Below are 16627 nucleotides of genomic sequence, written 5' to 3'. Positions count from 1 at the left end.
AGTCGTGCCTAGAGCTCATCTCCCATTCAATGGGACAGAGGAGCCACTGTCTCATTATTTGTTTCTGTGTTTCCCATGGCTTTGGCTTTCTAAACTCCCCACCCTTGCAGTTTCCAAGGTTCATACGTGCATTTGAGGTTGTCTTCTGTAGCTCCTGCTAAACTGTGGAAGTCAGAGTACGAAGACTGCTTTTCCAGAATTGCAAGAGAGAAACATATACTGATTCCCATGAAGAGCAAATAAGTACTTCCCAAGTCTCCATGGTAGACGTTAAGTCTTGGTCATGTACAACAGGGCTCTACTGGGCCAAAATAGGCTGATGCTTCATTGAGGCTAGAAGATACTTAATGGAAAAAGTCAAGACTTCACGGAAGTCAGAAAAGTCTTTAAATCAATCTGTTTCTAAGCAAGACTCTGTAGTCCCCAATAATAAGAGATTTATAAGAATGAAATTCCACATCTTCTCTTTGGGGAGAGTGGAGTGGTAAAGGTGAGAGAGGAGAAGAAAGAATATGACTTCTTTACATTTTTTCTTGATATATAATTTTATCACCAAAAGAAGACTGTTTCATAATGACCAAGAACCTAAATCATGATATTATCTAAGAGTTTTTTAATGACAATTCCATTAAGAATTCGCTCTTCGGAATTAATAAAAAGTTCCCTTAGAGGTATTCTACCATTCTCAGATCATTAAAGAGTTGTTATAAAATTGCCAGAATATCTGATTTGATCTGTTACCAGAGACCTAATCCACAGTGTTCCCTTTTGGCTAAGTGTGAAATATTTAGCTCTATGATATGGTTTTAGTATGGACAATGACAGTGTGGCTTTGCCAGAAGAGCCATCCCACACCCCAGCCTTTTACATTCAAGCTAGGTTAAGGACACAACCTTTCTAATGATGCACTGTAGTCTGTGTATTCTTGAAAGGAAAAGCTAGAAGCCCAATGCCACTTTCCTCTCAACAAGAGTTGGGTTGTGAGCTAGCTAGTGAATACAGACATTTGTACAATACTATAATATTTGCATTTCTGAAAATCTTCACATTCTGCAGAATTGTACACTGAAAAGTAATAGGGCTTAAGGAATAAACAGGATTGGAGAAAACAATTAGAAACTTATGCAACTTTGTAACCAGAGTACTAACAAAACAATTATACAAATAAAAAGCTAGCACAGTTTAAAAAGGCATCTTAGATTTCTAATATAAAAGAATATTAGTCTAAGTATAAACTTTATCTCTTAAAATGGTGACATTAGCTTGAAGGAAGAGGATGTAGGAAGGATTTAGGCTTTTTAGTTACAGAGACGAGAAAAATGCACAAAGATCAGAGAGAATCATGTAATAAGCACTTATAAGACAGAGTTTATAATCAAACTAAGCTAAGAGGAAGAATGTGAGGTGAATGAGAATAGGCTAGAGTACTGTATTCTTTGATGGTTTGCTGATTTCAGTTGTGTTGGTATACTTGGCATTCAGCTTCTGTCACTCGATGGTGCAAAATATTAATTTTCTGGGAAAAATCATGTATGAACCAACGCAATTTCTGTATTATACCAACATCATTCTCTTATTGATCACTTGTATATGAATAAGTTTAGATTACAGAAATGTATACTGTAAAAGAAGTGAACTATATAAGATGAAGTAATATGGAAATTTGACTTTAACAGTTTAGAGTGAGAGTTGCAAGTCGCTGGACCATTCTAATCTGTTTTTTGGTTTTTTGTTCGTTTGTTTGTTTGTTTTTTGTTTTTGTTTTTTTGGTCTGTGATCTCTACACATTTTTTTCTTCTTTCCTCCAATCTTCTACATTTATATAAAAAGGGAATCTAGTTCTTTGACCATGTCCATATTCGTGACTTTCAGTGTTACAGTATTCAAGCAGACAGGAGTTTATTGCTCCCTCCAGTTTTATTTTTTAAGGGAAAAATTTCGAGGGGGATTTATTTATCTTTTATTATAGTAAAATACACACAGTATAAAATTTATTATTTTAAAGTGTTCTATTCAGTAGCATTAATGTTAATGACAGATTTCTGATTAAGATGACATAGATGGTAGATGTTGTGCTCACTTCCTCTTATGGCCACATCAAAATTATAACGAAACTACAGAAAAACCACCACTGGGAGTTACCTGAGTTCTGGCTGAACAGAACTCCTACAACTGGGGATATACAAAAGAGGTCACCTTAAGACTGGTAGGAGAGGTGGAGACATGTAATGGGCTGGTCCCACAACCACATGTGGTGGATGAAAATCAGAAGAGTTATCTTGACTGCAGAGCCCCCTGCCCTCCCTGAGGAACAAGGGGACCCAGCCCCACACCAGGCTCCCTAATCCAGTGTTCCAGTGCTGGGAAGAGAAATATCAACAACCTCTGGCTGTGAAAACCAGTGTGGATTGTGGCTGAGTGAGACTGAGGGCTGTGGGAATCACAGATGTTCCTTTTGTGGGGCCTGCATATGACTTACTCTCTGACAGACTCACTTGCTCTGAGCTCCAGTGCTGGGGCAGCTGCTTGAAGAGTGCCACGGACACATGGGGAGGAACCGAGTTGTCTGGCTTCTGGGAGAGGGCTGGAGGGGTGGCTTTCTCCAGGACAGAAGTGAAGGAAGTGTCCATTGTCCCCTTGTTAAACCTGCTCACGTACCAGCATGAGGATGCAGGCAGCCACCATATTTCAGTCTCCATCAACCTGGCTATCACAGGTTGCCCTGCCCTGGTTATTCCCTGAGATACCAACCCTCCCAACATGCAGCACACCCAAGATGCCTCCAGTGGTTTATTATAAATGGCCTGTCTTGGCTCATTCTACAGAATTTCCTAAAATCTCTCAAAGGTTCACAAAACCAAAAGAAGTAGCATCAGGCCTTGGCATGCCCTGTACCCCTTACTGAGCAGCTCCAACCCTGCCAATAGCAGCAGCCAGCCTCGGTTACTGGCTTGGCCCTTCAAGGCACTGATAAGCCCAGCATGGGTGGCAGCCATCTGCAGTTTCCTTAGTGACTCTTAACAGGTGGCTCTGGAGGTGCACAGGCTGTAGCTGAACTTGGCTTGAAGCTGGAGGAGGCCCTTGGGCGGACATAGCCAGTGGCTTGCTTCGACCTGCATCAGAGCCTGAGCACCACCCAGGGTTGCATCTAAAGAGGACACACCCGAAGAGCAGGCTGGGCAGGGACCAGAGCCCTGCTAAAGTGAATTCTCCTCTGTAGGGTCGGCCCCTTACTGGCCAATCCTCACACCCATTCACACCAAGAGTCAATCTCTCCCATTGAAATGAAAACAACAACTAAGGCTCAACTACATCAGGAGGGCACATACAACCCAAACAAGGGACACACATTGAACACCTCACTCAGGTGACCAGAGAACACTGTGCCACTGGGCCCCACAGGACACCTACTACATAAAGCCACTCTATTAAGCCCTGGAGACTTAGGATCCCTACCTAATACATTGAAACCAATGCAGGGAGGCAGCCAAAATAGGGAGACAAAGAAACATGTCCCACATGAAAAGAAAACAGAACAAAGCTCCAGATAAAGAACTAAACAAAATGGAGACAAGCAATCTACCAGATGCAGAGTTCAAAACACTGGTTATAAGGATACTCAATGAACTTAGGGGAAGAGTAGATGAACTCAATGAGAACTTTAACAAAGAGATAGAAAACATAAAAATGGAGATGGAAAACACAAAAGTCAGAAATAAAGAGTATTATATCTGAGGTGAAGAGTACATTAGAAGGAAATATAGATTGAATGAAGCAGAGGATTGAATCAACAATTTAGAGGATAGAGTAGCGGAGAACACCCAATCAGAACAGCAACAAAAAAAAGGAATTAAAAAAAATGAGGATAGTTTAAGATGCCCCTGGGACAACATCAAGACTATCAACATTCTCATAATAAGGGTACCAGAAGGAGTTTCTAGATTAGAGAAAGTTGAACAGGTTTCTTTTAATGCAGGACTTCCTAGAGCCTTTGATGTATTAATAATACACATTATGAATCTGCAAGAAAGGTATATGGGATACAGTATTTTCCAAATTTATTCAGCCATTGGACTGATTTTTCATTAAGCACTTTGCAAAATTAGTGTTCTTTAGTATATGTTTTAGAAAGTCTTATATTATGCCATTCAATTTCCAGAAGTTATTTCTATTATAGCAATAAGGTTTTGGTATATACAGTATCTTAGTTTGGAGAAGCTCATTAGGGTAATGGACCACTTTAGAACAAGACCCCAAACTAGTGTTATTCAAACTTTAATATGCTTAAGGATCACCTTGGGAGAATTGAAAAATGCAGGCTCCCAGATCCTACACTAAAAATTCTGATTGAGTTGACTTAAAGTGAATATTCTGCCCATTAAACAAGGACCTTAATTCTAATGCAGTTGGACTGAAGATTGCACTATAGTAATAGGGCCCAAGGGAGATCTTGATAAAGAAGGTCAAGAGCACTGCCTACAAAGAGCAGTCCTGGGAAAGATCTTGGAGTAGAGATCCCTGTGCATCTGAAGAAGGCTAGAGGCATCATGACAACATTGTTTCTCTGATAGTGGGGAACATAAGCAACCTGGAAAAATACTTTGGCAGTGTGACACTTCCCCAAGACCAAGCCTGCACACAGTGTTCCATATGGCTGGCCTCACTGCTTTCCAGGAGCTCCCATCCAAAGCCGTTCTTTTCTGCCATCTTCCACATTCAGAGCCCCTGCTTGTCATGTCCACAAAGAAGGACCCTCCATGGGGAGCTCCCTGCTCAACTCCACCCATTGTCCATAACTTGTTGTTGGCAAGAAATGAATGGCATTTCTCGGAATTAGCCCAGGAATTTCTGCTGATAAACAAATGAAACTCTCAAAGGGGAAGGCAATCAACATAGTTTGAAATAAAATCAGTGTTTTCAGCTTACTCTGCTTTCAACTTAGTTTGAAATAAGAGTCAAATCTAGGGCATTTTAAAGAAAGGATTAGTAAAATGTTCTTTAGCGAGCTTTCTTCCTGGTTGCAGAGCTGACCCTTAAACCAGGGCCTACTCTCTGAGTAAGCAGAGCAGGTGAGTATTACCTTGATTTTCTGTGACCTGTGATTCCCGAGACCTGTCCAGCCAGCATTGTGTCAGTTTCCCTCTCCCCCACCTCACTTCCTTGCCAAGTTGCCTGATACCTAAGATTCTGTAATTATTACAACTTCATCTTTTGAATTGAGGCTTTGATTCCTGATAAATTCATCTATCTTTGAAAGTGGTCACTTACCTCTTAAATGAATAATTTTTAAATAACATTTTTATTTTTCAATAACAATTGATATAATATATTAGTTTTAGGTGTACAAATGATGATCAGGCATTTATATAACTTATGAAATGATCACCTCGACAAATCTAGTACCCATCTGACACCATAGAGTTATTACAATAATATTCACTATATTCCTTAGCTATACTTTACATCCTCATAACTATTTTGTAACTACTAATATGTACTTCTCGATCCCTTCCCACTTTATCCTGAAACTCCCTCCCATCTGGCAACCATGAAAATGATCTCTGTATCTATGAGTTTGTTTTATTTTGTTCTTTAAATTCCACATGTAATTAAAATCATATGGCATTTGTCTTTCCCTGTTTGACCTACTCCACTCAGCACAATACCCTCTAGGTCTATCCATGTTGTTGCAGATGGCAAGATTTCATTCTTTTTTATTGCTGGGTAATATTTCATTGTATATATATACCAACTCTTCTTTATCCATTCAACTATTGATAGACACTAGAGTTCCTCCATATCTTGGCTATTGTAAATAATGCTGCAATGAGCATATGGATTCACATGTCCCTTCGAAGAAGTGTTTTGGGTTTCTTCAGATAAACACCCAGAAGTTGAATTACTGGGTCCTTTACTTTCAGTCTGTGTGTGTACTTTAATCAGAAGTGAGTCTCTTGTAGGCAGCCTATGTAAAGGCCTTTTTTTCTTATCCTTTCAGCCATCCTATCTTTTGATTGGAACATTTAATCTATTTACATTTAAAGTAATTGTTGGTAAATATGTAGTTATTGCCATTTTATTATTCATATTTTTTATCTCTTTTTTCTTCTTCTTCTCAAATAAGACCCTCTAACATTTCTTGTTAAACTGGTTTTGCAATGATGAACTCCTTTAGCTTTTTCTTGTCCGGGAAGCTCTTTATCTGTCCTTCAGTTCTAAATTACAGCCTTACTGGGTAGAGTAATCTTAGTTGTAGGTCCTTACTTTTCATCACTTTGAATATTTCATGCCAAGCCCTTTTGGCCTGTAAAGTTTCTGTTGAGAAATCTGCTGACAATCTTATGGGAGCTCCCTTGTAAATAACTAGTTGCCTTTCTCTTGCTGCTTTTAAAATGCTCTCTTTGTCTTTAAACTTTGACATTTTAATGATGATGTGTCTTGGTGTGGGCCTCTGGTTTCATCTTGTTTGGACTCTCTGCACTTCATGTGCTTGTATGCCTCTTTCCTTCACCAGGTTAGGGAAGTTTTCTGTCATTATTTATTCAAATAGATTTTCAATTTCTTGGTCTTTCTCTTCTCCTTCTGGTACCATTATAATGCAAATATTGGTATGCTTGATGTTGTCCCAGAGGCCCCTTAAATTATCTTCATTTTTTTGGATTCTTTTTTCTTGTTGCTTTTCTGATTGGGTGTTTTCTGCTACTTTGTCTTCTAATTCGTTTATTTGATTCTGTGCTTTATCTGATCTACTGTTGATTCCCTGTAATATATTTTTCATTTCAGTTTTTGTATTCTTCATTTCTGACTGGTTCCCTTTTATGTTTTCCATCTCCTTTTTCTCTTTGTTAAAATTCTCACTGAGTTCATCTTCTCTTCCTCCAAGTTCATTGAGAATCCTTATAACCAGTTTTTTGACCTCTCTTTATGGTAGATTGCTTGTCTTCATTTTGTTTAGTTCTTTTTCTTGAGCTTTGTTCTCTTCTTTCATTTGAGACACAGTTTTTTGTCTCCCCATTTTGGCTGCATCCCTGTGTTTGTTTCTATGTATTAGGTAGGGGTCCTAAGTCTCCCAGTCTTAGTAGAATGGTTCTATGTAGTAAGTGTGCTGTGGTGCCCAGTGGCACAGTCTCTCTGGTCATCTGAGTTGGGTACTCCAGGTGTGTTCTTTGTGTGGGTTCTGTGTGCCCTCCTGTTGTAGTCGACCCTGGGTTGCAGTTTGTACATCAGTGGGAGGGATTGACCCTCGGGTTGATCAATTGCAAGGACTGCATGGCAAGGGGCTGACCACATAGAGCAAGATTCACATTAGCAGGGCTCTAGAGCCTGCCCAGTCTTCCCTTTGTGTTTGTTGTCCTTGGTTGCAACACTGGGTAATGCTCAGGCTGGGTCCAAAGCCAGCCACCAAGCTTGTCAGCCCTGGTGCCTCCTGGGAGGGGCTCCACCTCAGGCCGAGTTCAGCCTCAGCCTGTTTCGTGCCCAGGGCCACCTGGCATTACTCACCAGATAATCTACAGATAGCCACTACCTGCAGTGGGCTTTAAGGTACCTCGAGAGGCCAAGCTGCAAACCAAGGTCAGCTGATACTAGTGCCGGGCTTGGGACTGCTCAGCAAGAGGTATGGGGCATGCTGAGGCCAAATACTACTTCTTTGTGTTTTGTGAACATTTGAGAGATTTTAGGAAATTCTGAAGCATGAGCCAAGACAGGCAATTTGTATGCAAAATCCACTGGAAGCAGCTTGGGTGGCCCTGCAAGTTGGGAGGGATAGTGTCTCATGGAATCACCAGGGCTGGGCGACCAGTGTTAGCCAAGGTGATAGGGACACAGATATGGTAGCTGTATGTGTCTGCACGCTGGATCAGGGAAGGGTGCAACAAAGAAACAATGGATTCTGCCAGCTCTTCTGTCTAGAAGAAAGCTGCTCCTCCAGCTCTCACTTTGAAGCCAGACAGTTCACTTTTCCCCCATATGTTCATGATGCCTTTCAAGCTGCTGCTACAGTGCTGGAGCTCAGAGCGAGTGAATCTATTAGTGAGTAAGTCTGTGTGTTGGATTCTTTGGAGGAGTGTCTATGACTCAAGCTGCCCTCTGTCTCAATCAACCATAATCTCAGCTGGTTTTCACATCCAGAAATTGTGAGGACTTATATTAACTGGTACTGGAACCCTGCACTGGGGAGCCCAGTGTGAGCTGGGACCCCTTGCTCCTCTGGGTGGACCTCTGCAGCTGAGATATCCTTCCAATTCTCAACTGCCACAAGCAAGTGTGGGACCAGCCTGTTCTGTGCCTTTGCCCCTCCTACCAGTCTCAAGGTTGCCTCTTTTGTATGTCCCCAGTTGTAGGACTTTTATTCAACCAGAACTCTGGCAATGATGGCTATGCTATAGTTTAGTTGTAATTTTGATTTAGTCATGAGAGGAGGCAAGCACAGCATTTACTTACTCTACCATCTTCACCAGGCCCCCACTTTAGTGTTTTGTATGCAAAATAACTATAACCCAAATGGTTGACCAGTTTTGTAGCTTTGATTTTTCCACCTTCACAAGATCATGTCTTCAGGGATCTAAGGCCAAATTAGAGTCTACAGTCACCATCATACCTTTTATATGGTATATTTCTTTATTATTTTCACAGGAGAGAAACAGGGGTTAAGAAGAGGGGTCAGGGAAATTTGGCTTGCTTTCTTCTTTGATTTGTTTCTGTTTCTCTTCCTTCTTCTTCTTTCCCTCTCTTATTTTGTTCCCTCACTCTTCTTTCTTTCTTTAAATATCTTTCTTTTATTAAAAAATATTGTAGTACAACATACATAAAAATTTTACCATTTTAACCATTTTTAAGTGTTCAGTTCTGTGGCATTAAATGTATTAACATTGTTGCACAACCATCACCACCATCCATCTCCAGAATTCTTCACCTTCCCAAACTGACTGTGTCCCCATTAAACAACTCTGCATTTCCTCTTCTCCAAATTCCTGGCACTCCCCATTCTACCTTCTAACTCTATGAAGTCGATCATGCTAGGTACCTCATATAAGTGGAATCATTAGTATATTTCCTCCTGTGACCGGCTTATTTCACTTAGCACAAAGCCTTCAAGATTCATCCATGTGGTAGTGTATCTTTTTTTATTAATGTGGAAGAGAATGGAAAAGAAATTTGAGAAGAGGCAGGTGGTAGAGATGAAGTCAAGATAAAACAAAAGTGTCTTAGAAAAATCTAGCAAATGTTGGTTTTCGGAGCACATTTTTCATAGGATGAGGAAGACCTGAGAGACCATACTGTCTTGAACAGTGACAGTGGTAACTAAGTAATGACTGTGTGAAATGCTGGGTTTTAAAGACAGACATATTCCTTATTAATATTTCTCAAGGAACTTCAGATAGCATCATCTATTAGGAGCTGACTATTGGCAAGTTTTGTCTTCATTCAGAGAAATCTATAGAGATAGAACTGTGTCTCTGTTTCCCTTTATTTGGAGAAGTACATTTCCAAAAGGGCCTCCTCTGAGATTGCTTTCTGAGGCAAATCATGGCTGGCATCATTCAGTATGGTTTTATTAAAAAGGTTATTAAAGGATCTGAGTATCAAACCTACAAGGCAATGTTGAAGGAAAAGTGTAATTATTGAGCCTGGTGAAAGAAAGACTGACAGGACATCGACAATCTTCAGAGAGATAAATGGGTCTTAGAGGACGCTAATCAGCTTTCTCCTTCCATCACCAAAGGGTTGGGGAATGGACAGAAATGAATGTCAGCATAAAAAAGGTAAGTACGAGGAAGTACTTCTAGACATGGATATGGGGAGCTTCTAGAAGTCTTTTAAAAGTTAATATAAGATGGCTGTGCCCAGGCCAGTTGAGCAAAGATTGCAGTGAGCCATATTGGCTGAGGAAGGCCGGAGGAGGCACCAACTTCTGGGAGGAGAGCATAGGCTCAAGATGGAAAATGATAAACCAGATGACACTGTTGAAGAAAATCAAATTTTTGATATCATAACCAGAAAAATTAACCAACTTCCAGAAGTACAGAGGTACTTACTTGAACATGGATCAACATACGTTGGACTTAATGCTGCTCTCCGTGGCCTAATAGCAAACAATCTTTGTAAGCGCATCTTAAATGTGACACAAGCTCATGCAGATGTAGGCTTACCAATGATGGTGATCACATTTTTGACATATGTTTAAAAGATTTTGTATATTTTCCATTGAATACAGGTGACTTAAATTATGAAACCTGTACCATAACACAGGGTAGATTACTTGGTCTTGTTTTTGGTCTGTACCTTGTTTTCTTGGCTATACCTGTGAATGGTAGCCTAGCAGCCAGGTATGCCTCAGCCTTGCTATCAGAGAAAGGAAATGTCTTCATCTACTGGGCCAGAATTTCTAAGCCTGTCTTTAGAAAGATGTTATTTCGCATTTCGCTCTAGACTAGGTGTGCAGCATACCTTGGCTCTAGACAATATAAACTACTTATCAAGGCTCTTCAGTTGTCCTGAACCTGACCTAAAAATTCAGTGATTTTTAAGCAAATGTGTACATAAAAATAAAACTGTAAAAAAAAAAGTCAATGTATTACAGCTCAAGCTTAATGTTGAGTAAAAGACATATACACACACAAACATGTACGATGTGATTCAATTAATATGAAGTTCAAAACAGGTAAAACTAAACGATATTGTTTAGAGAGGTGCACAAATGTGATAAAACTATAATGAAAAGTAAGGCAACAATTCTCCCAAAAGTCAGGATTGTGGTGACTTCCAGTGTGGAGGAGGGGGTTTCTGGGCTGTCAGCATTCCTTTCTTTCTGGATCTGCATGGTGGTTACAGGGGTGTTTGTTTTACAACCGTACATTTATGTTCTAGTTATATTTCCCAGGATAATGTCTTTTTAAATGACACTACATTTTCATTTGTTTTAGATGGTTATGATTGGAGGCAAAAGTGACCTTTAAGTGTTACAATCAAGTGTAGGATTCTATACGTGCATATGGCTGTTGGACAGGTTCTGTTATTTTTGTTCAATTGTTTATATTATTTTGGTCTTCTTTGTTTTATTGTGTTTTATTTTTTTCCACAAAGCAAAGAAGTGCCAAAGCTCGGAGAAGGGTGTATTCTCTGTCCTCCAGATATGCCGTTGGAATTAGTAAGAAGGCATTTGGCGCCTCTGGAGCTTTGACCTCCAAGCAGCAGAGTGCACTAGTATATTAGTATCTGAATGAAGCTGTCTAGCTTCAGGTCTATTTCACAGACCAGAGGGCTCATTTGGCTTCCAGAATCGGGATCATGTTTAGGAAGTAGGAGAGCTTTAGCCCGACAGGGTACACATTCCCTCCCCCCAACTGAGGCTGTATTGTGCTGTCATGAGGGAAGGAAGGCACAGTCTCTAACCTTGCTCTCCCCCCAATTCACCGTGGGACTTTCACAGAGCCAGCCAGCCTCTTTAGGCCTGTTTTTCTCAACTTGGAAAATACAAGTGATAATTCCTACATTTTCCTAAGATTTGCATTGACAGTGAAAACTAAGTTGATGTGTGAATTGCTTTGAAAAGCATGAAGAGGTATATATAAGCAAGGCGGAGTGCAGAAGGAAAAAGAAGGAATTTAAATCCTGAACCTCAAGATTGCATCATTAAGAGAGAACGTTGGCAAAGCCTAAATGAAACTGGCATTTTTGGTTCTTGTTCTTGTAGATCCCAATGAAAGCAGCCCCATAAACCGTCACTGACCATATGTCTCTAGCCCCAAGGTAAAATTATGGAGGGTCTAAAGGAAACAGGTGACAGGTTAATAAGTCTCAGGCAAAAGGCATAAAATAAATAATATCACTTCTGCCTTTCCTTTCAATTGCCTTCTGATTAGATTTTCAGAGGTGCACTGTGTGAGCGTGCTGCCCAGTAATGCTGATGTTCTCAAAGCAGAATGAGCCCTTAGCAGAAACATGAGGTCATGCTGAAAATGCATTCAGAGACAAGGTAATCTCTGGACTACCTTGAAAGTTTGATGGGAATTCTTTTAGCTAGTCTTGACACCTTCCTCCCACCTCCACACATAAAATCGTTGAACAGGATTCTTTGCTCTGTACTGTTGTGTGCTGATTAATGTGCCATAATTCCTGTTAGCAGGTCAGGACTTCTTCAGTTCCTACTTTCTCACTAATTCACGTTCTGGTTGGTGCCTGTCATCCAGCACCTCAAGCAGGAACACATCATGACCCTACTGCATGGGGCCTCTCAGACCACCGGATGAAGGAAAAGAGTCATTGCTATAGTGGTGCTTCCCGGACAGGGAGAATCGGTCCTCCCTTGTCTCCCAGGGCTTTGGAAATGTTGGGGGAACTGTTTTGGTCATCATGGTGATTGGAGAATGTCCTTGACATTTAGTGGACAGGACCTAGGGATGCTAAATGTTCTACAATGAGTAGGAACAAAATACAGTAAGGAAGTGTTCCACCCTAAATTCCAGTGGTGACCCTATTGAGAAACCCTGGACAACAGCCTTACCCAGAGAAACCCAGGGAAGGGAATCTCCTCTGAACCAGAAGTTGGTGGTATGCATCTACTCATTTGTTCACTCACTCATTAATTTATTTCACAAACGTTCACTGAGTGCAAGTGCTGGGCCAGGTCTTATGTATGATGCTGAGGTTTCAGTGTCCTTGCCTCAAGGAGCTCACAGTATAGTGGGGAAAATAGGCATAATGATTACTCAGGTAGAGGTGTGGACAAGGGCTGATAAGGCAGGGGAGAGAGAAAGACATTCTACAGGAGCCAGGTTCCTCAGAGAAGAGTGGGCATTCGAGCTGGGTTCTGACAGATGAATAGGACTTTGCCAGATGGAAAAGGGGGAGGGAGCAGAGCACATGAAAAGGCATGCATGGGACTCAGTAGCGTGGGTGTGGTCTGCATAGGAGGGAGGAAGCTTGAAAGGTCAGGTTAATGGATGCCCAGTACCTCGTATGTAATATAATCAGACATCATTTTGTAGAGTCAGCCAACTGCAAATATGGAGAGTAGGTGAAGTTTGTCTTTAGTGCTCCTAGGTATCTTTTTGCACCCCCTTCCTTCTTTCTCAGTCTCCCACAACCTCACTTCTCTCACTAACACCTGATGAGAATAAGGATGGGTTATCCCTTCAGGAGGATTCCTTCTTTAGCAGCAGAAAGGTCAATGCTTAACTAAAATGATTCACTATGAATAGAATTCTAGATGTCAGTGGAGAGACTATGGGGAGGGGATCTTGAATAACTGAGTTCTGAGGAGGTAGTGCAAAGGGGGTGACATAGTGTGTGTGTGTGGGGGTGTGCAAGTGGATAATAATAGTTCCTGTCTCAAAAGACCATTGTGAGGATTAAATGAATTAATACATGTAAGAGGGTTAGCACTGGACCTGGCTTATAGTCTGCCCTTGATAAATGCAAGCTCTTTTTATTATTTTAGCATGAGTTCAGTCTGGGGAAGTAAGAACATGCTGTCCAGGAGGGAGATGAGGATTTTGTTCTAAGACTTAGTGGCTATATCTGGCTAGTTTCAAATATGTGCCTAGGCACATCCTAACACTGGGGCAATACAATTTTTCAGTATGCGCCTTAGCAAAACGTCAGTTTTCTCAAGTGGAGCCATAGCATTATTTTGTGTATATTTGGGTAGACTGTCTCCATCTCTACTCGGAACACATGGCAGATGGGAAGCTGTTGTTTTACAGATGGTGCAAACTTGCCTTCAGGTTCAGTTCAGCAGCTCTGTCTTCATGTGTAGGAACACAGAATAGAAGAACCACAGCACTTAGGGCCAGAGCCAGAGAAATGCATTAGAAAGAAATTTAATTGGGAGGAGCTGGATGAGGGAACAAAAGTCTTAGCAGGGAGAAGGAAAGAGCAAAAGGGAAAGAAAACTGGGAAGGACAGGATATAGAAGAGCAGCTAGCTGCCCTCAAACTGAACTTGGAATGTTTTCTGTGTTCTCTTTGGAAGAAGGGTTGGCCTGTCCAGCATTCAATGGAAACTTGTTGATTGACACTGAGTTGGGCACAAGTTCAGTGTGAGTGTGCCTTCAGCTATTTATTTGATTTTTTAAATGCAGCCTTTGCAGTAAGACTGTTTAGTTTCTCCTGGCACTCTAGGGCTGTGAGTTTAGATTGTTAAAATAGCAGCCATTAACATTATGTGTGTTATGACACTGTCTTCCCTGACCCCCTTCAAAGGAATTAAGCATGCAGTCGTTAGACAAAAGTTAAATTCTCCTATCTCCAGCAAGAGAAATGGAAAGTCTTCCTCTGAATCAGAGCACATTTGCCTAGCCTTCACTCCAAAGCCTCAAGTTTGCCTGCCCCTTCACACAGTTCCCACAGACACACACGTGACCCTCACGGACACACTCTCTACCACTTTTGCTCTCACATGCACTTTCACACGCTCACACTCACACCCATGTCATGAGCTAAAGGAACTCTTGGGAGCCCTTGTACCTATCTTTCTGTTCTTTTGTTTTACTTTCATTTATTTGCTTTGTTTTGGTGTGAAACCAGTCTTTGGGATTAAATTAGATGTGTGTGTGTGTGTGTGTGTGTGTGTGTGTGTGTGTGTGTGTGTGTGTGTTATTTTCCAAGTTATTAATAGTGCTGTGGAGGGAGCATATAAGGATTTTATCCTCAGTCCTGTACATGCTTGTTCCTCCCAACTAATAAATACAATGCTAACTTTCATTGATCAATCATACTGGTCATTGTCAGACTTTGCTTACCATACCTCTTGGGCAAATAGCCCAGGGAGCTCTAAAAGATTCATGACTTATTGAATTATCTAGTTATTCATGGGTCTGTTTAAAAGGGACTTTTTCATGAGTGGGCTGGGTGGCTGTGGCTTTCCCACAGACCCTGGGGAAAGATCAAAGGAGCAGAGTCAGTGGAGGCAGTGTGGAGTGCTGAGCAACCAGAGCAGGACAATAATGGTGATTGGAGCAGAGCCCCACTGTCTGGGGAGATCAGCATTGGTTATAGATGAACAGCCATGAAGAGTCCAGGCCTAAAGTCTTGGAGGAGAAGTTCTGTATTTTCTGGACATCTTTGGTGCATGTTGTCTATACTGGTATATATGTTGCCCAATAGAATTTTTGCAATGATGAAAATATTCTAGATCTGTCCTGTCCAGTATGGCAGCCACTAGCACATGTGACTGCTGGCCACTTGAAATGTGACTGATGTCACTGAGGAACTGCCTGTTAAGTTGTATTTGATGTTAATTAGTTTAAATCTAAATAGACACAGTTGACTAGTTGCTACTGTGGTGGATGGCAGTGCTCTATACCATTCACTGGATACTTTTTCCTGTGTTGAATTTAATTTTGTACCTTTGGTTAATCTGTTCAGTGTCTTGTAAATAGATTAGAAACTTCTTAAGGACAGGAATCATATATTATTGCAACCACAAAAAATTATATCTTGAAGAGATGTTTTTTCCAGCCCCTTCTCTCACATTTGACAAATTAGCTGAACCTGGAACCTAGATCTCCCCACTTCCTAGACTGTGTTACTGCCACATTTCTCTCGCAGATAAGTTTCAAAATAGTAAATGCCCTCTTCCTTTCCATTCTCTTCACTGCCTATAACTGAGATTAATCCCCTGATATTTGAAAATAATTTGGAACCCAAGTATCTTTATCTCCTCATACGCTAAGGCACAATGTAGGCTCTGGACAAATGTTTGTGGAATGAATTAACTCTCTAAGGCTTTCCTGTTGTCTATTATGTTTTATGTAATATGTTTCAAGAAAATACGTTTCTATCTTACTCAGTGCATTTGAGTCAGTCAGTGCTCATGCTGTCTCAACCAAGGGACATGATGTCTCTACTCTGCTGATGTGGCCATGGCCAGTGCAGGGATTTGAGTATAGACTAGAGAACCTTGGGAAGTTGCCTGGCAGGCTGGTGAAAATGGTGTAATGCTTTGGGTTCCAGACCCCATCTGCATTCTGAGTTCTTTATACTCAATGGTAACCAGGAACATCAGGCTTAACTCTCTTCCTTATCCAGTTTTTCTCTGGCAAAACACAATCACCTAGAACTAAAGGTACCACAGGTAGTACTTGGGAGCCATATCTTACTGGTTACCTTAGAAATGGAGAGAAAACACCAAACCCAGACTACCTTCAGAATCAACTGCTAAAAGGGTAAGACAATTCAATTCATAGGTCCGAGTAAAGTATTCTTTCATCTTCCTTCTCCTCTCTCTATTTCTTACCCCAGGCCTTGCCCCCCCCCCAACACTGAGTCAACAAACAGTAACTCAGCAACAGCTGAATTGAAGCAAAACCTGTTAATAGCCACCAAAGAATGAATTGTGGCCAAGCATTTGGCTCCAAGAGCCAGGCCAAGGAAAGGGAGCAAATGGCCTGTGTCCCATCTGCAGTGTAATGGTCAGCTCATTTGCTGGTACCACCTAATGGAGGAGTGATCTGGTACTGAGACAGAAAGCTTCCAGAGACCTGCTCATCCCTCAAAATCTTAAGCCCAAGTATAGTCATTGGATGCCAAGGACACTGGAGAAAGTCTTTGGAGCATATAGAACACCATGCCAATTGGAGTGCCTGTTAAGCCAGGCCAGGATTCCTAGCATTCCAGCCACATCA

The 16627-nt window shown here is 41.1% G+C and overlaps 1 protein-coding gene and 1 pseudogene across 5 annotated transcripts in view; both read left to right on the top strand.

The window, feature by feature from the left end:
* CHRDL1 (chordin like 1) overlaps nt 1-16627 on the top strand; it is a 134937-nt gene that overhangs the window by 46801 nt on the left and 71509 nt on the right. The gene's annotated exons all lie outside the window — the stretch shown is intronic.
* Nucleotides 9938-10522, top strand: LOC105301594 (annotated as a pseudogene).

The sequence above is a fragment of the Pteropus vampyrus genome, unplaced genomic scaffold (assembly GCF_000151845.1).
Source record: "Pteropus vampyrus isolate Shadow unplaced genomic scaffold, Pvam_2.0 Scaffold244, whole genome shotgun sequence".
Taxonomy (NCBI): Eukaryota; Metazoa; Chordata; class Mammalia; order Chiroptera; family Pteropodidae; genus Pteropus; species Pteropus vampyrus.
The sequence above is the reverse complement of the archived record's forward strand: the minus strand, read 5'-3'. Positions and strand labels throughout refer to the sequence as shown.